This window comes from Nannospalax galili, unplaced genomic scaffold, assembly GCF_000622305.1.
Source record: "Nannospalax galili isolate Female #2095 unplaced genomic scaffold, S.galili_v1.0 scaffold1082, whole genome shotgun sequence".
Classification (NCBI taxonomy): Eukaryota; Metazoa; Chordata; class Mammalia; order Rodentia; family Spalacidae; genus Nannospalax; species Nannospalax galili.
The window spans coordinates 592,132-614,628 of record NW_008348580.1 but is presented as its reverse complement, the minus strand read 5'-3'; positions in this window follow the sequence as shown (position 1 = coordinate 614,628).

Below are 22,497 nucleotides of genomic sequence, written 5' to 3'. Positions count from 1 at the left end.
GTCCCAGTTGGGTCTAGTCAGAGGAAATCCTGCATCTATTTTATTTGGGAGTAGAGTGGGTCTCCCATCCTGCCTGGGGACATTTTTCCGGGCTTCTGACGGAGACGCTCCCTACTGGCCACGGTTTCAGGGTCCCAGTTGGGTCTAGTGAGAGGAAATCCTGCGTCTATTTCATTTGGGAGCAAAGTGGGTCTCCCGTCCTGCCCAGGGACATTTTTCCAGGCTTCCAGGATGACTCGCTGTCTTTCTTCTGTGGTTAGAAGGGCCTGGAGGAGTTGCTGACAATCCTCCCAGGTGGGATGGTGGGTGAGGAGAATAGACTCTATTAAAGCAGTTAGAGCCTGAGGATCCTGAGAAAAAGAGGGGTTATGAGTCTTTCAATTATACAAGTCAGAGGCTGAGAAAGGCCAGTACTGGATCTGATCCCCTATAGTTTGGAGGGGAAAAACCTGAGCAGTCCATGTTCCATCAGAGGGGCCCCCTCTATCCTTCCTTAAGCGGAGTCTGTTAGATAGAGGAGGGGATCTGTCAGGTTCAGTGGAATCAGGAGAGGGATAAGGTAGTTCTTGGGGTGGAGGTGCCTGAGCAGGTGGATAGGGAGGTGGAGGATTAAGGAGGGTTAGGGAAACTTGGTCCTCAGGGAGGACTGGCTTTTGCTTCTTCTTCTCAGGGGCAGACTGAAGGGGCAGGAGGGAAGAAGTAAGACTCAGGGGGGCAGAAAGGGTAGGAGGCCCCTGGTCTGTCTCTTCAGTTCCCCTAGAAGGTAGGAATGGCTGTGCCCAAGATGTGGGGTTCCGGGCCAAGTATTCCCAGGTGACTATGTAGGCCACCTGGTCCGGATGTCCATGTGGTCTTGGGTGGAAAATGTATTCCTTAACCTGCAAGATAGTAGCAAGGTCAAAAGTCCCATCCCTTGGCCATCCTTTTTCAAAAGAGGGCCATACAGAGGAACAGAGATTCTGCCACTTCTTCTTCTGGACCTCCAGTGATAAATTGTGGGCCACCTATCATTGCCCAGTTTTTCTTCTTCGGGGGACGTGAATTTATCTGGGATTCACGCCTGGGACCCCCTTATCCTTCCATGGGAGTCTTTTAGCGGTGAGCACCCTGTGGCTCTTATTTGCTCGACCTGTGCCCGTGGGGCTGTTTCAGTGTCCAGAGAGAGAGAAAAACAGAGAGGAGAAGGAGATACAGAAAAGCTGCCTTGTCTCCACCCGTGTGGGCAGTCGGGGTCCACTAAGAGGGCTAAGAGCCTTTGGCTTACATCAGGGAGTAGCCCTGACCAGAAAACCTCAATTGCTCTTTTGCCTTTAATGGTCCCATGCGAAGACTCAGACTGAGAATGAAAGGAAGGAGGAAAGGAGAGTTTACAATACAAAGTATTGAGAAAATTACAAGACCAGACCTTCCTTTATGTAACTAACACAACCATCAAGCATACATACCACATTAAATCACATTCGTATGGACCAGTCCTTCTTTCATTCAGACACACGGTGCACCCACCATTTTCACTTTTGGGATCCCTGAACACAGACACAGACAATACACAGAACAGAGAATTTCTTGGCGCATGCTCCTTAACTCAAGAACTGAAAGTACAGAGTGGGAGGGGAGTAGCCAAGCCAAACTCCCTTCTTCTCCCGGGGGAAGGAAAGCTACGCCGTCTTCCCCACTCCAGACCATTCCGGTCCCTAAGGCCAGAGTGTTAGAACCAGGGGCCTCTGGGCACGTCTGCCACTCCCACTGGTTTCCAGAATACAGACTTACAGGTCCTGCACAGGCACAAATGTTCAGACGGAACGTTCCCAGAACAGGAAATAACTGACAGACATTCAGACCAAGACAAATCACAAGACGTCCTTACCTCCTGCTGATCTGAGGAAATGGGTCTGGGGGCAACCGAATCCCGGGCGAGCCCCCAAATGTTGGACCCCCGGTCTGGGGTACCCAACGTCCATGGAGGGTCGCACCCCAGTAACTCAGTCCTCAGACCAGGAGATGCAACAAACAAGAGGATTTAATCGTGTGCACAGACGGGCTCCTGTCTCACTCGAGAGAGAGAGCAACAGCCCAGTGCTTAGCTTACAGGCTTCTTTTAAAGGCAAAAACCACAAACCAAAACCGGCAGCAGTGGGAGGGGGCCGGCAGCAGTGGGAGGGGGAAGTTTCAGGTGATTTTCAGCTTGTGCACAGAGCATGAAAAGGTCAGCTTTTTCTCAGCAGTTAGATTTTACATCTTACTTCCTTGTACAGCTTCCCAGAATATTTTTCTTTTGATCTGGGGGGACTTGGTTTGATTCCATCACTTGCACAAGACCCATGCAAACTCATACAGACAAAAACCCAGCACAGAACTGTGGAAATGAACAGCAGGCCCCAATCTTAATTGAAGAATTATTGGCAGCTGACTATTGCTGGGTGAGGAAGAGCTAGTCTTCTTAAAGGGAGGGACTCTAGGTAGGCTGTCTTAATCCCAGTAGATGAACTTGCACTGAGGGATATCTAAGGACACTAACTTTACATGATAGGCCTTAACACAAATGACAGAATGTGTGAACTCCAGTAAGGGACTATGGGAAGGTGTCAAAGGGGAAGGAGGTATAAGGATGATTTTATGTATAAAATACACAAAAATTAAATTTAAAAAAATTTTAAGAAGAAATACTACTAAACCTCTATAAGAAGTGAGTGACTTACTGTCTTCTAGTAGAATCAAGTATCTTGGTTGTGTTAAGTTCTTTACAGTCAGCCACGAATAATCCATGAGTATATTATTCACTTTTAGATAATCCACAATGACACAATTTATGTGTGTGGATCTTTTAATGTAAATTTATGTTAGAAATCATTTCTTTTCCAACCACACAAAATGCATCTGACTGTATGTATTTATTCATTTCCATTTATAGTTATTCTCACAGAAAAGTTTATTAATCTCTCCTTTGTCTTTTGAAGCTTTTTCTAAATTTTCTAAATATTATTAAGGATTAGGGACCTAGCTCTGTAGGTAGGGTGTTTATGGGTTCCATCCATAGCACTGCATAAAACTGGTCATGGTGGTGCACACCTGGAACCCAACACTCCACAGGTAGAGGCAAGAGAAGCCAAGTTCAAGGTTAGGGCCAGCCTCAGCTACTTAAGTCCCTGTCACACACAGAAAAAAAATATTTTAATACTTTTTTGGTTAGCATACGAGTAATGGGGTTCATTGTGACACTTTTATAAGTGTATATCATTTTTAATTCACCCTACTCTCTGCCCTCTGCTGCCCTTCTTCCCTCCACACACTTGCTGTTCCCCTTCCAGCCCCAAAGTAGTACAACTTTCTACTTTCATATTGCATGCATTAAAAAAAACTTTCTATTAAATTTTTTGTGTATTTCATACAGAACAGCTCGAAAACTCTCAATCATCTTTATACCCCTGTCCCCCTGGCACCCCCCACAGCCCCCCCATCCCCCACTGGAACACATATACTCGGTCATCCCTGTCAGACCCACAGGGCTGTCAGTGTCCCCAGCCATTCCTCAATTGAAGCCCATCCACTAAGTCTAATCAGCCTCTCTAGAGTCCCTTGTTTTGGGAAGATCAGCTCTTCTTCATCCAGCAGCAATCAGTTGCCAACATTCCTTCAGATAAGATTGAGGTCTATTGTTCATTTTCCCAGTTCTATGCTGGGTTACTGTCTGCCTGAGTTTGCATGAGACTTGTGTATGCTGACGCAATTGTCATAGAATCATTGAGCAGGTTCCCAAGAGCTTGTAGGACTCTGTTTCCATATGGTCATGAACCTCTTCCCTGGCTCTTACAACCTTTCTGGAGGGGGAAAACAAACTTTAAAAAAAATCCCAAGATTGGGGCTGGAGAGATGGCTTAACGGTTAAGAACACTGTTCTTGCAGAAGACCTGGGTTCAAATCCCAGCACCCACATGGCAGCTAACAACTGTCCGTAACTCCAGTTCCAGGGGATCTGACAGCCTCTTCTGTCCCCCATGGGCATTGCACAACATGGGTGCACTTACCTTACATGCAGGCAACACACGCATACACATAAAATAAAAATAATAAATTACATAGATATATTTTAAATCCCTAGATTTACTAAGCTATTTGTCATTTTAGACTTCTTTGGCAAAGAACTATTGATCTAGGAGACAATATTGCTTGATAGGAAGAATATTCATTTACCAATGTACTAAATCAAAAAAATTCTTAGAGGCTATTACCAATTATAGTGCTATTATACATCCCTATGATATCAGATAAAGGAAAGTTAATGAAGGCCTCTCCTTTGAGCTGTATTGATAGCAACTTGGAGAAAATTTCAAGTTGTAACAAGGAGATAAAAATTACTAATGAAGAGCAAAAAAGGTTGTTTCTATACAATTGGGCCTTTAATTATTATTTCAGTCTTTTATGTTTCATGACTTTGACATCTTTGTTTTATTATGAATTCAATGCATTCAGTTGACTTTTAGTGGCTCTCCATTGAAGGTCAGTCAGTCTATGTTCTTGATTCTTTAAAACACAGGGATACCTCTAACACTTACCTATACCAAGGAATTTCATAATTATTAATGATAGCTTGTTATAACAAATGAAAGCTATTATTAACCAAATAATAATAAACCTTTATTGTTCACTTATACCTCTATTTTAAAAGAAAAAAATGTCACATTGGCAGTGATCTATACTTTAAAACAAAAGATGTGGGCCAGGTATGGTGGCGCATGCCTTTAATCCCAGCACTTGGGAGGCAAAGGCAGGCAGATCTCTGTGAGTTCAAGGCCAACCTGATCTCCATAGCAAATCCAGGCCAGCTGGGGCTACAGGGAGACCATGTCTCAAAAAGACCAAAAAAAAAAAAAAGAAAGAAAAGATGTTGGGGCTGTACAGATAGCTCAGTGATTAAGAGGAAGTACTGCTCTCCCAGAGGACCTGAATTCAGTTCCCAATACCCATGTCCAGTTGCTCACAGCTGCTTGTAACTCTAGCATTGCACTCACATAGACAACCCTCCCCCACATACATGTACATAAAGATGAACTTACTAAAATCACAAGCAAGTACTAATAGCACTTCCAAAAAGTTTTTTTTTAACGCTCTAAGGCTCCAAAGGGCAATAGGTGACTTTGAACTCAAAAATTTGTAATTAAAAAAAGAAATAGCCAGGCATAGTGGTGCACGCCTTTAATCCCAGCACTCAGGAGGCAGAGGCAGGCAGATCTCTGTGAGTTCGAGGCCAGCCTGGTCTACATAGTAAGTTCCAGGACAGCTGGGGCTACTGGGGAAACCCTGTCTCAAAAAAAGAAGATCCCCCAAAAAATCAAGAAAGCAAGCATGGTGATGCATGCTTTTAATCTCAGCACTCAGGAGGCAGAGATGGGTGGATCTCTGTAGCCTGTCTACATATAGTGCTCCAGTCCAACCAGAGCTAGTGAGACCCTGTCTTTAAAATAAAAAGTAAACAACAACAACAACAGCAACAAAAAACTCTCAGCAGTTAAGAGCACTGATTGCTCTTGCATAGGACCCAGGTTTGATTCCCAGCACCCACGTGGTGGCTAACAACCCTCTGTAACTCTAGTTCCAGGGGATCCAATGTCCTCTTCTAACCTCCGCAGGCATTGTACAACATGGGTACACTTAGACACTCAAGCAGGCAATACACTCTTACACATAAAAATGAATAAATATAAATAAATAAATAATAAAATTAAAAATTAAATTAAATTAAAAATTTAAAAATCCAGAAAGTTAAAAGCAAAAGCTTCTCTTTACAGTAAGCTACTAGCTCTGTTTCTATCTCTATCTGTCTCTCTTTCATGTTGTACAAAACATATATGCATAATGATGGTAGAAAAGTCATCATTTAGACAGCTTCCAATGCACTAAGAATTTTAGTGAAAGCTGTCAACCCTTGCTGAATGTATTGTCTCACTCCACAGACTATATACTAACTGTAGAAAATGAAAGAGTTCTTTTCAGTGAAGAAATCTGGTAGACACCACATAATTAAGAAATCAAATTGAACACCACTGACAATTTTAAGAGCTGACATAATGTGCTTCTTGATGTAATGCAATAAAAAGCATCCAGCATCACCTATACAGTATTCCTGCCCCAAATATATATCCTGAAGCTAAACCTGAGAAAGAAATCAGACAAATCTAGACCAAATGGGGAGACATTCACCAATATAAGTAACCTAATCTCCTTATAAAATATCAGTAATGGCCAGATGTGGTTGCACACGCCTTTAATCCCAGCACTTGGGAGGCAGAGACAGGTGGCTCTCTGTTGAGTTCCAGGCCAGCCTGGTCTACATAACCAGTTCCAGGCCAGCTGGGAGACCCTGTCTCAAGAAGACCAGAAAAATAAATAAATAAAATATCAGTAATATAGCCGGGCATGGTGGCCCATGCCTTTAATCCCAGCACTTGGGAGGCAGAGGCAGGTGGATCTCTGTGAGTTCAAGGCCAACCTGGTCTACAATAGTGAGTTTCTGGTCAGCTGGGGTTACAGGGAGACCCTGTCTCAAAAAGACCAAAAAAGTAATAATGATAAAATATCAGTAATGTAAAGGAAAAAAAGCAGCTATAAAACTTTCTTGATTTTTTTTTTCTTTTTTTTAGACAGGATTTCACAATGGAGCTCTGGCTGGCCTGAAACTCACAGATATCCACCTTCCTCTGCAACTCAAAAATGTTTGAGATTAAAGTTGGCTAAAGAAAGGTGACATTTAGGGCTGGAGAGATGGCTCAGCAGTTAAGAGCACTTGTGGTTCTTGCAGAGGACTGTGGTTGGATTCCCAGCACCCACGTGGTGGCTAACAATCATCTGTAACTCCGGTTCTGGGGGGCCTCTGACCTCCAAGGGCTCTGTGTGACTCGGTGCACTTACATACATGCAGGCAATACACCTTTTTCTTTTCTTTTTTTCCCCCCTGGTCTTTCTTTGAGACAGGGTCTCCCTGTAGCCCCAGCTGGCCTGGAACTCACTACGTAGACCAGGCTGGCCTCAAATTCACAGAGATGTCTCTGCCTCCCAAGTGCTGGGATAAAAGGCATGCGCCACCACGCCCAGCTGCAATACACTTTTTCTGAGAAAAAAAAAAAGTGACATTTAATAGCTAAATACAATGTTAATTCTTATCTGAGTTCCAAATCCAACACACAAAAACAGCCTAAAAAGCTGGAGAAAGTTGAATATGTGCTGTATATTAGGTAACACCATTTCCTGAGATTCAATTTATTGATGTCCTAATGGTGTGGTTACATGGGAAGTTCTCCTATCTCTTAGGAACATAAGTAAGTGTTTAGGGCAAAGTTGTCTTGTTGTCTACAACTTGATGTCAGTTAGTCAGTTAAAACAAGCAAACAGTAATGAAAAAAACAAAATATAGCAAGGTTTAAAACAAAACAAACAAACAAGCTTTAATCCCAGTGCTCAGGAAGCAGACTCAGGCAGATCTCTGTAAATTCCAGGACATGAGTTCCAGGCTAGCCAGGACTTCATAAGGAGACTCTATCTCGAAAGAAAGGAAGGAGACTCTATCTCGAAAGAAAGGAGAGAGAGAGAGAGAGAGAGAGAGAGAGAGAGAGAAGAGAAAGGAGGGAGGGAGGGAGGGGAGAGAGAGAGAAAGGAGAGAGAGAGAGAAACAAGCAAAGATATAGATATAAAAACTAAGATTACAAAGAGAGATGGGGGCTGGAAAGATGACTCAGCAGTTAAGAACACTTGCTGCTTTTATAGAGGACCCAGGTTTGGTTTCCAGCACCCAAATGGTGGCTCACAACCTTCTGTAACTCCAGTTCCAAGGGATCCAATGCTCTCTTCTGGACATTGTGGGCACTACATGGGCATGATGTATATATACATACATGCAGGCAAAACATAAATTAAAAATAAATTTTAAGAAAAAGATGCTGGGTGTGGTAGCACACACCTTTAATCCCAGCACTTGGGATGCAGAGGCAGGCAGATCTCTGTGAGTTTGAGACCAGCCTAGTCTACATAGTGAGTTCCAGGCCAGCTGGGAGATTCTGACTCAAAAACAACAAAAAAAAACTAAAAATATAAATAAATAAAAGAAGCTCAAACTGATTTTTTTTAAGAGCAAAAGAATTGAAGTTGTTTCCATGCTTCTTTTTCTATAGATTTGTCTTTCTTTTATCTAAATATAAATTTCAGGAGAAAATTTGATCCTTAAGATTCAGGACTGGGGCTGGAGAGATGGCTCAGCAGTTAAGAACACTGAATGTCTTGCAGAAGACCTGGGTTTGAATCCCAGCACCCACATGGCAGCTGACGACTGTAACTCCAGTTCTAGGGGCTCTGACTTCCGAAGGCATTCATTGCTCAACACAGTTGCACTTCTGTACATGTAGGCAATACACACATACACATAAAATAAAAATAATAAATAAAATATTTTTAAAAAAAGATTGAGGACTGGGGGCTGGAAAAATGGCTCAATGGTTAAGAGCATGACTGCTCTTCTAGAGGGCCCAGATTTGTTCTCAACACCCCCCATGACAGCTCACAACCATCCCTAACTCCAGTTCCAGGGGATCCAACTCCCTCTTCTGACTTCTTGTGGGCATTGCACACATGCACCTTCAAACATACAGGCAAAACGCTCATACACAAAAAAAAATTAAAAAATAAAACTAAAGATTTAGGATTTTTAAAGTAACCACTCTGAATGTTTCCTCAATAATATTTGGTTGTGTTTGTTAAAAATGCATATTAGCTGGGCATAGTGTACACGCCTTTAATCCCAGCAGTTGGGAGGCAGAGACAAGAAGATCTTCATGACTTCAAGGACAGCCTGGTCTATATTGCGATTTCCTTGGTACGAATGGAGATGGTCAGAGGCTAAGTTTCTAAGTTGATTCTCACCTTCCACCATGTGCAATTAAACTCAGGCCCTGAGGGTTACCCACTGAGCTTATTTGTTTGTTTGAGACAGGGTCTCTTGTACCCCAAACTGGCCTTCAACTCTCAATGTATCTGTAGATGACCTTGAACCTCTGATCCTCCTACCTCTATCTTCAGAGTACTGGGATTATAGTTGTGCACCATCATACCTATTTTATGCAGTGCTGGGAATTGAACCCAGGGCCTGGTGTATGCTAGGCAAATACTCTACTGAGCTGTATCCTCTGTCTTCTTTTTCTTTTCTCTCCTTTCCCTTTGTTTTTCTTCCCTTCTTTGTCATATTGTGTCTTTGTCTACTTTATATTTTCTCTTTTTTGCCTACCATTGAATTTATATTTGAATCCTAAGAATGTGATGGCTTTTCATTGCTATGTTTAAGGTCAGCATCTTTGACAATCTTAGCTTTTCTCGGTCAGTGAGGGGCTCTAAATGGGAGCAGGGCACAACATGGGTTTAGCCTGCCCTGCTGAATTAGCGACAATATTTGCATGGAAAATTCTTTCAAAAGTACATGCTATGTAAGAAAGGTTTCTCTCATGAGATTACAGCAATTTAAAAGTCATTCACTTCTACAAACCATTTAATCGTGCCCCATTAAGCATTTCTTAAAAACAAAATGTGTGTGTGTGTGTGTGTGTGTGTGTGTGTATGTGTGTGTGTGTGTATTTAATAGAATTCAAGGACTGCCAGTTACAGCATTGTCTAACTCAGATTTTTTTCCTGGCTTTCATTGCAAACCTGGAGTATAATGTACTGACTTTCCTTTTCTTTTTTTCTTTTTCTTTTTCTTTTTTTTTTTTTTTTTTTTTTGTATTTTGCTCAAGGGCACTGGATGAGTAGCCTTTTTCCTTAAGGGTCACCTACCTCTGATACTTACCAGGTTGCACATCTCATAATCAGGAACAGAACCTTTGCTGGATGAAGCACAGTCAATGCACTATCTGAAGACTGGCTAACACTTTGAACACATAGCAGATTAACAGACTGCTCTGCAGGCTCTCATTTGAAGCCTAGGTGACTTGTAAGCACTTTTTGCTAACCAAGTACCAGAGGCAGAAATGTAGAAAGAGAAATAAGAACAGAGTAGTGAGTTCTGTGTTTCCTTTCCAAACTGGGGAAAGAACACACAAAGGCAGCCCTCACTCCTTCAGATATCAAACAGAAGTAGAGATGGCCACTTCGGGAACACTGGGAAGGACAGAGTGTGCTGTTATACACCTTTAATCCCAGCACTCACAGGGACAGGTGGGTCTCTGTGAGTTCAAGGCCAGCCTGGTCTACATAGTGAGTTCCAGGCCAGCTGGGGCTACAGGGAGACCCTGTCTCCAAAAAGACACCCCCCAAAAGAGAAGAAAACAAAACAGGGAAGGTTAAGATAAAGACCATAAGCAAAAAGCAAATAATATAAATCTAAACCACTTAATATAAAGAAAAATCCCAATTACGGCGCAAAACAAAATTTATGGGAAATTTAAATGTAATCACGATATTATGGAAAACTTCTTTTGACTCTAAGGGAAAAGAATTTAGAGATTGGTTTGATTTTTTATTTGGCAACCTCAGTTGGAAGCTATAATTGCATATTACATAGTCTATATAGTCTCTCAATTAATTAGTTGTTATAATGTGGTTCTTACCCAAGCTACAGTTACCATATAAACAAAAGGCACCAGAAGTGTCCGCAATTTTCAGATCTCTTAAGCTTTCCTTCAAGCAGACCCTTAATTCTCTTATGTAACCCTATATTTAAAATCATGTACTGGTCTCATTGTATGTCCGACATTTTGATTAGGGAGCTTTCTCTGTAGTCTCAACTAAAGTTGAGTCTTGAGGTACTGATCATATGCAAATAGCAGGAAAACAAAGTAAAGACAGTTTTCAGGCCATAATTCAGAATATCCCAAGTCATTTTTTGTTCCTTGACTCAACAATTTTAGTATAAATTTTTTAGCTTGACATTCAGGGCTTTGGTTTTTGTTGTTTTATTTGGGGGGGAAAGTAGGAAAAAGTTGGAATTCCTCTAATCCTAATTAAAAGTAAAAAAGCAATTACCATAGTCATGGATGAAATTGTTTCTCCTTCTAGATTAACCTGTTTATAACACTATTGATTATGGTATGGTAGGGCAATACAAAACAGAAAAGAATAACCAGCTTCTCTAACACCATGGATTTATTTAACAACTATTTACTGTGTACCTATTAAGTATAAAGCACACGGGCTGTGCATGGTGGCATACACCTTTAATCCTAGCACTACGGAGGTAGAAGCAAGAGGATTTCTGAGGCCAACCTGTCCTACATGGTGAGTTCCAGGCCAGTCAGGGCAATGCAGTGAGACTCTGTCTCAAAAATAAAAAGTAAAAAACAGCAGGGTGTGGTGGCTTACACCTTTAATCCCAGCACTAGGGAGGCAGAGGCAGGCGGATCACTGTGAGTTCAAGGCCAGCCTGGTCTACAGAGTGAGTTCCAGGACAACTGGGGCTACAGGGAGACCCTGTCTCAAAAAGACCAAAAAAAAAAAAAGCAAAAAACAAAAGGCTGGAAAGATGAATAAATGGTTGAGAGTATTGACTCCTTTTCTAGAGGAAACCAGATTTAGTTCCCAGCTAACAGAGATGGCTAACAACTGCCTGACCAAAAAGCCCTCTTCTGACCCCCAAGACTTTGCACATAGGTGGTATACTCACAAACATGCAGGTAAAACATTTATACACATAAAATAAGTTTTTAAAAAGAGTAATGCACACAAAATAAAAAACTTGCAACTTTTCAGTGAAAATGTAATGGAGAGAGCTGGAAATATAAACAGGGTCTTGCTAATGGGGGCGGAGGGGCAACGTGCTCTATCACTGAGCTGCACTCCCAGCCCAGAAAGATAATTTTGGTGAAACAAAGAGAAATAAGGCAGGTGTGGTGACACAAGCCTTTAATCTTAGCACTCAGGAGGCAGAGGTAGGTGGATCTCTGTGAGTTTGAGGCCAACCTGGTCTACATAGAGAGTTATAGGCCAGTCAGAGCTATACAGTGAGACCCTGTCTCAAAAAAAAAGAACAAAAAGAGAAGAAGGAAGGAGGGTGGGGGATAGAGGGAGGGAAGAATATAAGAAAAAAAGAAAAAATAATAGAAAATGGAAATTATATAGATAAGAATATCTGTTAAGCCAAGTCAGCCAGGGCTACATAGTGAGACCCTGCCTCAAAGAAACAAAAGAGGAGGAGGAGAGGAAGGAGGAGGAGAGGAAGGAGGAGGAGAGGAAGGAGGAGGAGGACGAGGAGGAGGAGGAGGAGGAGAGGGAGGAAGAGAGGGAGGAGGAGGAGGAGGCGGGGGAAGAGAAGGAGGAGGAGGAGGAAATCAGTTTAAAGGCAATGATAAAAAAAATCTTGCAAGTGTTGTAGCTTGCAGGTTCCTCAAGATAGACATAGTGATTACAGTGGTTAATACTGATTGTCAATTTGTCAGGATCTAGAATCACCTAGGAGACAAGCTTCTGGGCATGCTTATGAAGGATTATCTAGATTAGATGATGCTAAGAAGACACACCTTAACTATAAGTGGCACCAGTCCATGGGCTGAGGGCCTGGGTTTTTGGAAAGGAGAAAGCCAGCTGAGCACTGACGTTCACTGCTTTCGCTTCCTGACTGTAGGTGGAGTGTAACCACCTTTTTGAAGTTTTTGCCATCATGATTTCTCAGCTATGATGGTCTCTGTCCTTAAACTGCAAGCGATCCTTCTTTAAGTTGCTTTATCAAGGTACTTTATCACAGCTACAGAAAATCAACTAAGATGAAAAATGATGCATGCCTATAATCCCAGCAATTATTCAGAGGCTGAGGCAGGAGGATCAATGCCAGCCTGGACTGCACAGTAAGACTCTCTGTCTTAGAAAGGGGGGACAGAGGTTCCTCAAGATGGTATATTTCCCTGATAATCTACTTGTTAATAACAAGAAAAATAAGAAGTTAATATAGGCACAATTCCCAAGCTTCCCTGTTTGGGACAGTGGTCTACCTTTGTCCAGTTGGGATTGTCAGAACACTTTTCAACCTGGTTTTGTTCTGGTGGTAGTCATTGACCTCATTTGCCCCTCTAACCTAGTATCTAATTTAGTTACCATATTGGCCATTTCAAAAGAAACTGCTTTGTATATGAGTAGTACCTTAGAAAGTCAGATCTGAAGGTAATTGCTGAGCCTTCATTACTAAATTTTACATATTTGGAGTCAAGAGTTCGTTGAACTGGTATGTAGATATGTCAAAATGCTACACAATAATATTAAATCAATCATAGCAAGATTTCCTAATAAAAGCATTGACCTAAATGTAACTTGGCTAACCTCCTTATGTAAAATGATAAAATGATTTAACTTTTTGGTATAAGAAGCATTTGGCAAACCTGGGGAACAGGAGTAATGCTGAGTCAACCATGTTTCAGAACAGAGTTCTTTGACATGACAGGCTGTCTCCAACTGGCAAACATTCCCAATTTGGCAGACATTCCCAAATTAACGAATCTGAGACATCCAGACATCTTATTTTATTAAAAAAAAAAAAAAAAAGAAAACAAAACAAAAAAACTTCCAGGGCTTCTTCTTGCTTTTTCTTTTTTTGCAAGAAATCAAACCCACATGGGCAAGAGAAGCACTCTACCACTGCACTCAGAATAATTTCCAATTATGTTGATGGAAAAATTGATTCACATAAGGCCTGGAGAGATGGCACAGTCGTTAAGAGCACTGGCTGCTTTTACAGAGGACTAGGGTTTGGTTCCCAGCATCCACATGGCAGCTAACAGCAATCTACAATTGCAGCTCCAGGGAATCCTATGCCCTCTTCTGGCCTCTGAGGGCACTGCACACATATGGTATATTTACATAAATGCAGGAAAAACATTCATACACATAAAATAAGAATAAATAAATAAATGTACTTATATATTAAATAAAGGCCCCACCAAATACTGTTAAACCTAAGGTAAAAGTAGTATTTTTCTTCTTTCTTTTTCTTTCTTTCTTTCTTTCTTTCTTTCTTTCTTTCTTTCTTTCTTTCTTTGTCTCTCTCTCTTTCTTTTCCTTTCTTTCACTCATTCATTTATTCTTTCTGTACTAAATTTAGGGCCTCTTGGATATTAGGCAAACACTATCCTACTGAGCTACATTCCCACCCCAAATTCTTTTTTTCTGTGGAGTATGTGTGTAGGGTGTGTATAGAATGTGTACAGTGTGTGCCTGTGTCTGTCAGCTCATTGGTAGAGTGTCTTTATTGATTTTCACCTTATTCCCTTAAGAAAATCTCTCACTGAACCTGAAGCTTTCTAGGCTAGAGTAAATAAATGGTAGCAAGCTCCCCAAATCCACCTAACTTTAACCCCTAATATTGAAGTTATAAGCATGCTGGGCCATACTCATCTTTTTTATGTGAATTCTAGGAATTTTAACTCAGGTCTTGTGCTTGAACAGCAAGTGCTTTTACTCACTGAGCCATCTCCCCAGCCCAAAAGTAGTATTTTTAAAAACCATAAAGTAGGAGCTGGAGAGATGGCTCAGTGGTTAAGAGCACTGATTGCTTTTGCAGAGGACTCAGGTTTGGTTCCCAGCACCTATGGGAGGTAACAATCATCTCTAACTTCAGTTCCAGGGGATCTAGTGCCCTCTTCTGGCCTCCTCAGGGATTACATGCATGTGGTGCACTTGGCGTACATGCAGGTAAAAAAAGACATACACATAAAATAAAAATAAACTTTTTAAAGCCCACAAACCAATTTCTATGTTTGTTTGCTTTCTTTCTGCAAATACACTGTATTAGTTACTTTTTCTGTTACTCTGATAAGACATCATGACTAAGGCAACTTATAAAAGTAATAGTTTATTTGAGCTTACAGTTCCAGGGGTAAGGGTACATAAAGGCAGGAAAGGCATGGCAGAAGGAGGTGGGCAGGGCAGAAAGTTGAATGATTACATTTTCAAGCAGGCACAGAAAGCAGAGAAAACCTGGACATCTGACAAGGCTTAAGAAGTCTCAAAGTCTGTCTCAAAGTCTGTCTCCAGTGATGTGCTTCCTCTGGCATGGCCATACTTTCTAAAACCTCCCAAAACAGTGCCACCAACTGGGGACAGTCTGTCCAAATACTTGGAGCCTATGGGGGACATTTTCATTCAAACCATCACATTCCACTCCCTGGCCCCCATAGGCTCATGATATAAAATGCTAAATGCATTTAGTCTACCTTCAAAAATCCCCATAGTCTTTACCAAAACAAGACCAAAACCCAGCAGGGCAGAAACTAAATTCCTATGTCCAACTTCTGGGACTTTACTTCCAAAGCTGATGACTCAGCTCCTCCAGCTTTACTGTGTATAACACACACCTGTCTTTTGATTGGTATCATGTCCTGTGTGCAGCTCTCCTTGGCAGATGTCTCACAGCTCTAACACCCTCAACATCTTCTTGGGGGGTGGGGGGTCTCCACTGCCAACTGGGCTTTACCTTCACAGCTTCACACAATGACCTGTCAGGAAGTTCTTTACACAGGGAAACCTTTGCTACACACTGCCTAGTCTAAGTGGTTCTCTGTAAGGACCAATAACCCCATCATTCTTCCATCTTTCATGCCTGTAAGGCCAGTACCACGTGAATAACACTGCCAATTTTGATTGCCAGTTTGGGATGGACCCTGGCCTGCTTCACCAAAATTACCAGCAGCTTTTCTGGGTCTCAGTTTTCTAGGAGAAAGCACCTTAGGCCCTTTCCTTTCACAAGGAAGGTTAGCTGGATGGGGTCTTGCCATGAGGGCATGCTTTCCATTGTTTAAATGCAAATCCTTAGGCCTCTCCTTAAGAGCTCTAATCTCTTTATCAAAGAGAGTCTGTCCTTCAGCCCATGCCTTGGCTCCATCCAACATTAATCTTCCTAGTGCTGTTTTTCAATCCAAATTGTACATTCTGCATTTCTTTCTGCCTCTATTGCTTTTTTTTCATTGTAGATCTTCATAATATTCACTGTTAATAACTATGCCATTGAGTCTACATTAGGCTGTCTTGAAATTTCCTCTGGCATAGCTCAGTTACATCAATGGACACTAGAGAGAATTTCCTTGCCCATAAGTAACCCAGTACATCCTCACAAACCAGGAGACCTTGTAAGGGTGAAAGATTAGCACATAGCACCCCTTAGACCAAACTGGAAGAGACCCTACTCTATGCTTCTAACTACTCCTACAGCCTTGAAAGTTGCAGGTATAGATGCCTGGATCCAGGATTCCCAAGCAAAAGCTGTTGCCCCACCTGAACGAACAGCCAGATAGCAGCTAGAGTCCATGAGGGGATTCCTCAAGATCACCTTTTGAACTGGCTTCCCTCCTTGGACCACAGTGGAAACTGGTCAATATACACACAGATGAAGCATGAGGAGTCAACCGAAGAAATAAGCTGTTTTGATAATCATGTACTGCTAAAACCCCTTGCTTTGAGACATTTCTATTATAGTTGCTCTAATCTTTACTGTAGCCCTGATTGCTGCAGCCCCAGCTAAATGAATATGTGATAAGGGTATCTGTTGGCACCCTTAAAATTTTTTAAATTCCAAAGAGAGACAATGTTTAACACATTTTCCAGAAATAACCTGAAGCAGGTTACATAAAAATATAAATATATGGATCTCTGTGAGTTCAAGGCCAGCCTGGTCTACATAGTGAGTTCCAGGACAGCTGGGGCTACAGGGAGACTCTGTCTCAAAAAGACATATATATATGATGAAGTTTAAGGGCGGAAATAGGAATAAGAAATCAAAAACAAAAGACAGAGACCAAAAGATTTGCCAACATAGGGTCAACTTTGGTGGAATAATGAAGGTTTCCATTAGCTCTGTTCTTTCTTTCCTTCTTTCTTTCTTTCTTTCTTTCTTTCTTTCTTTCTTTCTTTCTTTCTTTCTTTCTTTCTTTTTTTTTAAAAAATCCTAACAAGTTTATTGGGCTTGCTAATAGATTATAGGGTGGGGATTTTTTTTAAAGAAAAGTGGGTGCCCCCCCCATGTAAATCTGTGCTGGAAAGTCCACACACAAATATAGATCCTGTGACTTCCCAACAGCTGCACAAAATGGCAAGAGAGGTGCCTCATGGTGTTCTCAGCTTATATATCCTTAGCCCCTCCCCCACATGCAGCTAAGGTCAACTGATTGGGAGGGGTAACTGACTCCCCCATCAACTCCTTGGTGAGTGTGGGAAGGGGGTGTGACTATAGCTTGCTGGCATAGTGGTCAGAGGAAACTTCCAGGTAACACTCCACCCCTTCCTCCAGCTCTTACATTCTTTCTGCCAACCTGTTCTGCAAAAGTCTCTGAGCCTTGGAGAGGGTGGTAAGTGTGGGATGATCTTCCTCTCATTGTGGAAAGCCACCAAACTTTTGGGTCTCTCCATCATCTGTTTTCCATGGGCTATTGGCCCATTTCAGTGGGATTCCATCTACTATAAAAACACAAACAGCAAGAAGCAAGACCATCTGAACAGTGGCTGCTAAAATAACTTAACCTATGGGCATAGACACAAATTCTTAGATGGTACATTAGCAGGTGCATCACATCCATCTAACAAAACAATTGCAGTGGCTTCCCCACTGGAGACTATATCCTCCCGTGCCACAGGGGGTTGGCCTGGTCCACAGTACCAGATATGTGTTCCATCCCTAGGAGTGGGTATTATATCCAACTGAAATTTGCTTGTTGTACAGAGACTAGATGCGCCACTATTACATCAAATGGAACATCTTTGAAAGTAGGCCCCACTCTGTCCCCTTGAAGGCCAAGAAGCACCTGCTCTACCACAGAGCTATACCCCCAGCTGTTCTTTTTATATTCTTAAATTCCAAACCTGTGCTCTCCTTGGAGGCCAACCTGGTCTACATAGTGAGTTCCAGGCCAGCTGCTTCCAGAGCAGGTACTTCTTGGCCTTCAAGGTGCCAGAGTGGGGCCTACTTTCAAACCCCAGCACCTAAAGGAAAAAAGAAAAGAATATTACTTTTATTACCTCAAGGCAACATTTTAAAAATGAAATCAAGTCTGTTTACATAATAAAGAGACCAGAGTTATACTTAAAGTGGAATAGGAACAAATGTGTTTAGGCTTAAGGGTGTTAGTCACAAGCAGATAAGGCTACCTGACTGAACAAAATCAGTCAATGGGAAAAGAAAGGGGGGCTTTGTGATGTTATTGGGGTTTAGTGGATTCTTTTGGGGGAGATCAAGAAAAACTGAAAGGTTTTGTTATTTGAAGAATGTGTAAATATACATTGACAATTCCTTGTGAATAATACTGCTGAGATTTGGGGCCCAAGCATTTCAAAAACAGCTTAAAGATATTAAATATTTTAAAGGGTATAAGTAGAGAATAAACTGTAATCTAACCTTTTCTTCTTCCCTTAGAGTATGAGAGTGGACACTTCTGGTTGCTTCCTCAAGGACAACTCAGTCTCCTCTACAGGAGAAGGAGTGGGGCCAGTGCTCAGGGTCTCTTCCCTCTTTGCAGCACAGACCTTTCCTCAATGCCCACCACACTCCCATACTCTCTCATACGGTAACCAAGGTGCAATTCCACCACAGCAACAGTAATCACTGCAATAGAACCTTTGTTCAAGACAATATGGGAGCCCAAAGAAAAGAAGGTTGGAGTTTGGAGGACACACTTCACAACTGGAGATCCACCTTTTCCTGATAGGCCACTTTGTAGTCCAACATTGCTAAGGAAAGTTTTTACATGTGATAAGTCATTAAAAACTCAAATAGTCACAATTTGTGTGACTATATAGCTGGATATCAACACAAAACCACAACTCTCACCTCAAAGGAACTGAAGATAGTTTACTCTGCAGCCAAGTATCCATGGCCATGGCCCTGGAATATAGATTCTGGTCACTCCAAGTTCTCTGTCCCAACATGGTAACAATTTCATGAAGTTTTTATAGTAACAAAACAAAGAAAATGCTAATCAAGATACCTTTCAAATACATTAGTGGAAACATTAAGTAGGTGGGATCCAGAAGAACATGGAAATCTCAGCTATATACATAAGATGCTATCTAACCTCACTTTTAGCCTTTTGGTTGATGGAAGCTAGTGCTATATTCCAAAAGATTTTTCTAATGGTCACAAAGATGTTAGGTCACCCTCCCTAGGAAGGCAATAAATAGCTATTGATGGAGCTAAAGATAGCCCCATTTTTTTGTGTTTTGTTTTGTTTTTAATTATTTTTAAAATTTATGTTTATGCATGTATTGCCTGTGTGTAGGTAAGTGCACCCATGTCGTGCAATGCCCACAGAAGACAGAAGAGGCTGTCAGATCTCCTGGAACTGGAGTTATGGACAGTTGTTAGTTGCCATGTGGGTTCTGGGATTCAAACCCAGGTCTCCTGCAAGAACAACTAGTGTTCTTAACCACTGACCCATCTCTCCGGCCCTGATAGCCCCATTTTTTAAATTAAAGAAAAAATTTAAGTGTATGTGTGTTACCTGCATGTGTGTAAGTGCACCTGTGCATGCAGTGCCCTCAGAAGCCAGAAGAGGGGGTCAGATTGCCAGGAACTGAAGTTATAGATAGTTGTTAGCTGCCATGTGGGTGCTGAGAACTGAATTGAACCTGGGTCCTCTCCAAGAGAAGCTGTGTTCTTAATTACTCTCCAGTCCTCAAGATAGATTGTGATTAGGCTGTGAACCTTCAGCATTCCAACCTTTCTACAGTCACTGAAGTTCTAATCAATTATCAGCCTTGTAGAAGTTTCAGTTTCAGGTGCTCTTCTTTCTAGTCACTATCCCATTCCAATGGATAAATGAGAAATTCACTTTTGTAAACCCCAAGATAGTAGCAAAAAATGAAAGCATTGATTGAATTCTGAGGTTTTGTCCAGAGCAAAATTATGCTTAATTTTTTCATTTAACAAACACATATATGCCAGATGTTGCTATAAACATTTTACAAATATTAACTTGCTTTAAAACCCCAATAATACTGCTATGATGCTGGGAAGATTATCTCCATTTTAGGCCTGAGCAGTACATGCAGGCTCCTCGCCTCCTTACCACATGCCCAGGTAAAGAAGGACACACCTAGGACATATTCACTTAGGTGGCCAGAGAGTGATTTGGGAGAAGGGGGAAAGGTCTTGCAAGGCCTTATAAGCAAGATGGTCAGCCATGGATTCCAGGAACTGTTGGCCTCTCTCTCCTTTCAGAATTTTTTGACATGTAACAGATCTCCAGGACAGAACGGGTAGCAGGGTATAGAGGAGGAAACTGGGAAGATGGTCTCAAGTGCTAGCATGGACTGCAGTCTGGACTTTTTGGAGAAACTGGAGATACTTTAAGACAGACTGATTAATAATTTTTTTCAGAACAGAGTTTTTTAACTTAGGTAGCAGGGGCAGTGGGCTCCCAAACATAGTCTCATATGGGGTGAAACCCGCCTTACAGGGAGTACATCTAACCCAGAGGAGGACCAGGGCCAGGAGGTTGGACCAGGTGGATTTAGTAGTCTGATTCATGTGTTTAACTTGTTCAGAGATTTGGGACCGGTAGGCATAATGGTTTAATGCCTTACAGACAATTTGGGGTATGGACAGGGTGAAGGCAGGTCCATTATTTGAGCAAATTGACAGAGGCAGCCAAAACCTAGGAATTATGTCGGAGGATTTTTATCATTGTGAGGGAAAGGCCTCCACCCAATCAGAGAATGTATCAATAAATACCAGCAGAAAAAAGTAGTTCAGGCTGTTTGGTGGCATTCAGGTGAGTCATCTGATGAGGCTGATCCATAAGGAGGCATCCAAGGGCTGCAAGATGGATGATTCCGAAGTCTGGAAGAGTCCATCATCCCAGCAGGAGTGGCTCATTAGGAAATAGAGCAGCCTGCTGGACCATTTGGCCTTTTGTCATGGGAGTGTCAGAATCCTCTTGCAGATCATGGTGTGGACATGAAAGGGTGGCAAAGGCATATCTACTGTTTGTGAATATGTTCATCCATTTATCCTGTTTATCCTTTCCCCAGTGTAGAGCCTGAGTAAGGGCAATCAGTTCGGTCTTTCCAGCGGAGGTACCTTGGGGCAAGGCTTGGACCCAGATAGCCTGTTGGGTGTTCATAGCAGCTCTGGCCTTCTGGGTCCCCTCTGTCACAAAACTGCTTCCATTCATAAACAAGTTGGCATCTGCCTCGGGTAAGGGGGTGTCCCAGAGGTCTGGGTGACGCTTGGGAGATCCAGTAGATCACAGTTACATAAGGGCACCACCAGGCAATTGTCAGGTATCAGTGTTGTTGTGTTAAAGATGAGATGGGGCTGATTAAGGAGCAGTCCTGGTACTGTGTGATTCAGGCATTTGACATCCATCAGTTGTTTGCTCCTTTGAGGAGGGTCTTCATTGTATGGGGGGCAGTAAGAGTTAAGTCTTGGCCCAAGGTGAGCTTGTTAGGCTCCTTCACCAGGGGGGCAGTAGCCACTATGGCACAAAGACAGGAGGGCCATCGTGAAGCTACTGGGTCTAGGCACTTGGATAAGCATGCTATGGACCTTTGTCAGGGTCTCAAAGTGTGAGTAAACATGCCTTTTGCAATCCCCTGGGCCTTATGAATTAAAAGGGGAAATGGTTTTGTGACAGGCAATACCAGAGTTGGAGTCTGGGTTAGCGCCAAGCTTGTTGGAAAGCTCATTCCTCTATGTCTGTCCATTTTAAGGGCTAATCCTCAGCTGTGACTGAGTAGAGGGACCTTACTATTTAGCAAATCCTGGGACCCAAAGTTGGCAATATTCCACTGCCCCCAGGAATTCACTTACCTGTTTGTTTTTTTTTTAAGTTTGGGCCATGGGTATCTGAAGGATGGCTTCCTTCTGGACCACAGCAAGGGTCATCTTACCTCAAGAGAGACTTCTGTCTGGCAAAGTTGAGTTTCTTCACAGAGACACGGTACCTCAGGGCCTGGAGCAGCTGGAAGAGGTCTTGGCTATCTCGTAGGCAGGTGGCTGGATCAGCAGTAGCTGACAGGAGAATGTCCATATACTGCAGCAGTATTGATTCAGAATGAGAGGTCCTGAAGTTTGTCAAGTTCTTTTGAAAGACTTCCCCCAACAGAACAAAGGCCAAATTTAGTGAACTTTGGTGATTTTGAATAGATTTGTGGGCTTGGGTTGCCTTCTGATTCCCATTAGAAGAGTCCAGTGAAAAGTGTTCAATGCTCTGGAGCAATCAGGACTGGGGCTTCTCAGAAAACAGGGGAGTGGCCAGATGCAAGGCCCTCGTGGGCCTGTGCCTGTCCTGAGGTCCAACCCAGGACCTTGGATCCCAGGACCTGGATTCCCTGGCCATTAATTGCAGCCATGGGAAGTAGAGGCAGGGAGGCCCTTAGCTGTTGTGTGTGTGTTGGGGGGGTGGTGATTTTTAATATGCCTAGAGGCAGCAGCAGAGTAGCTCCTGTTATCACCCAGTCTCAGGTCATGCATATCCTCCCTTGGGGACCCTGACCTGGGGCTCAGGTCAGAAAGCAGATGGGAAGAGGGCTGGAGTTTGGCAGGACACCAGC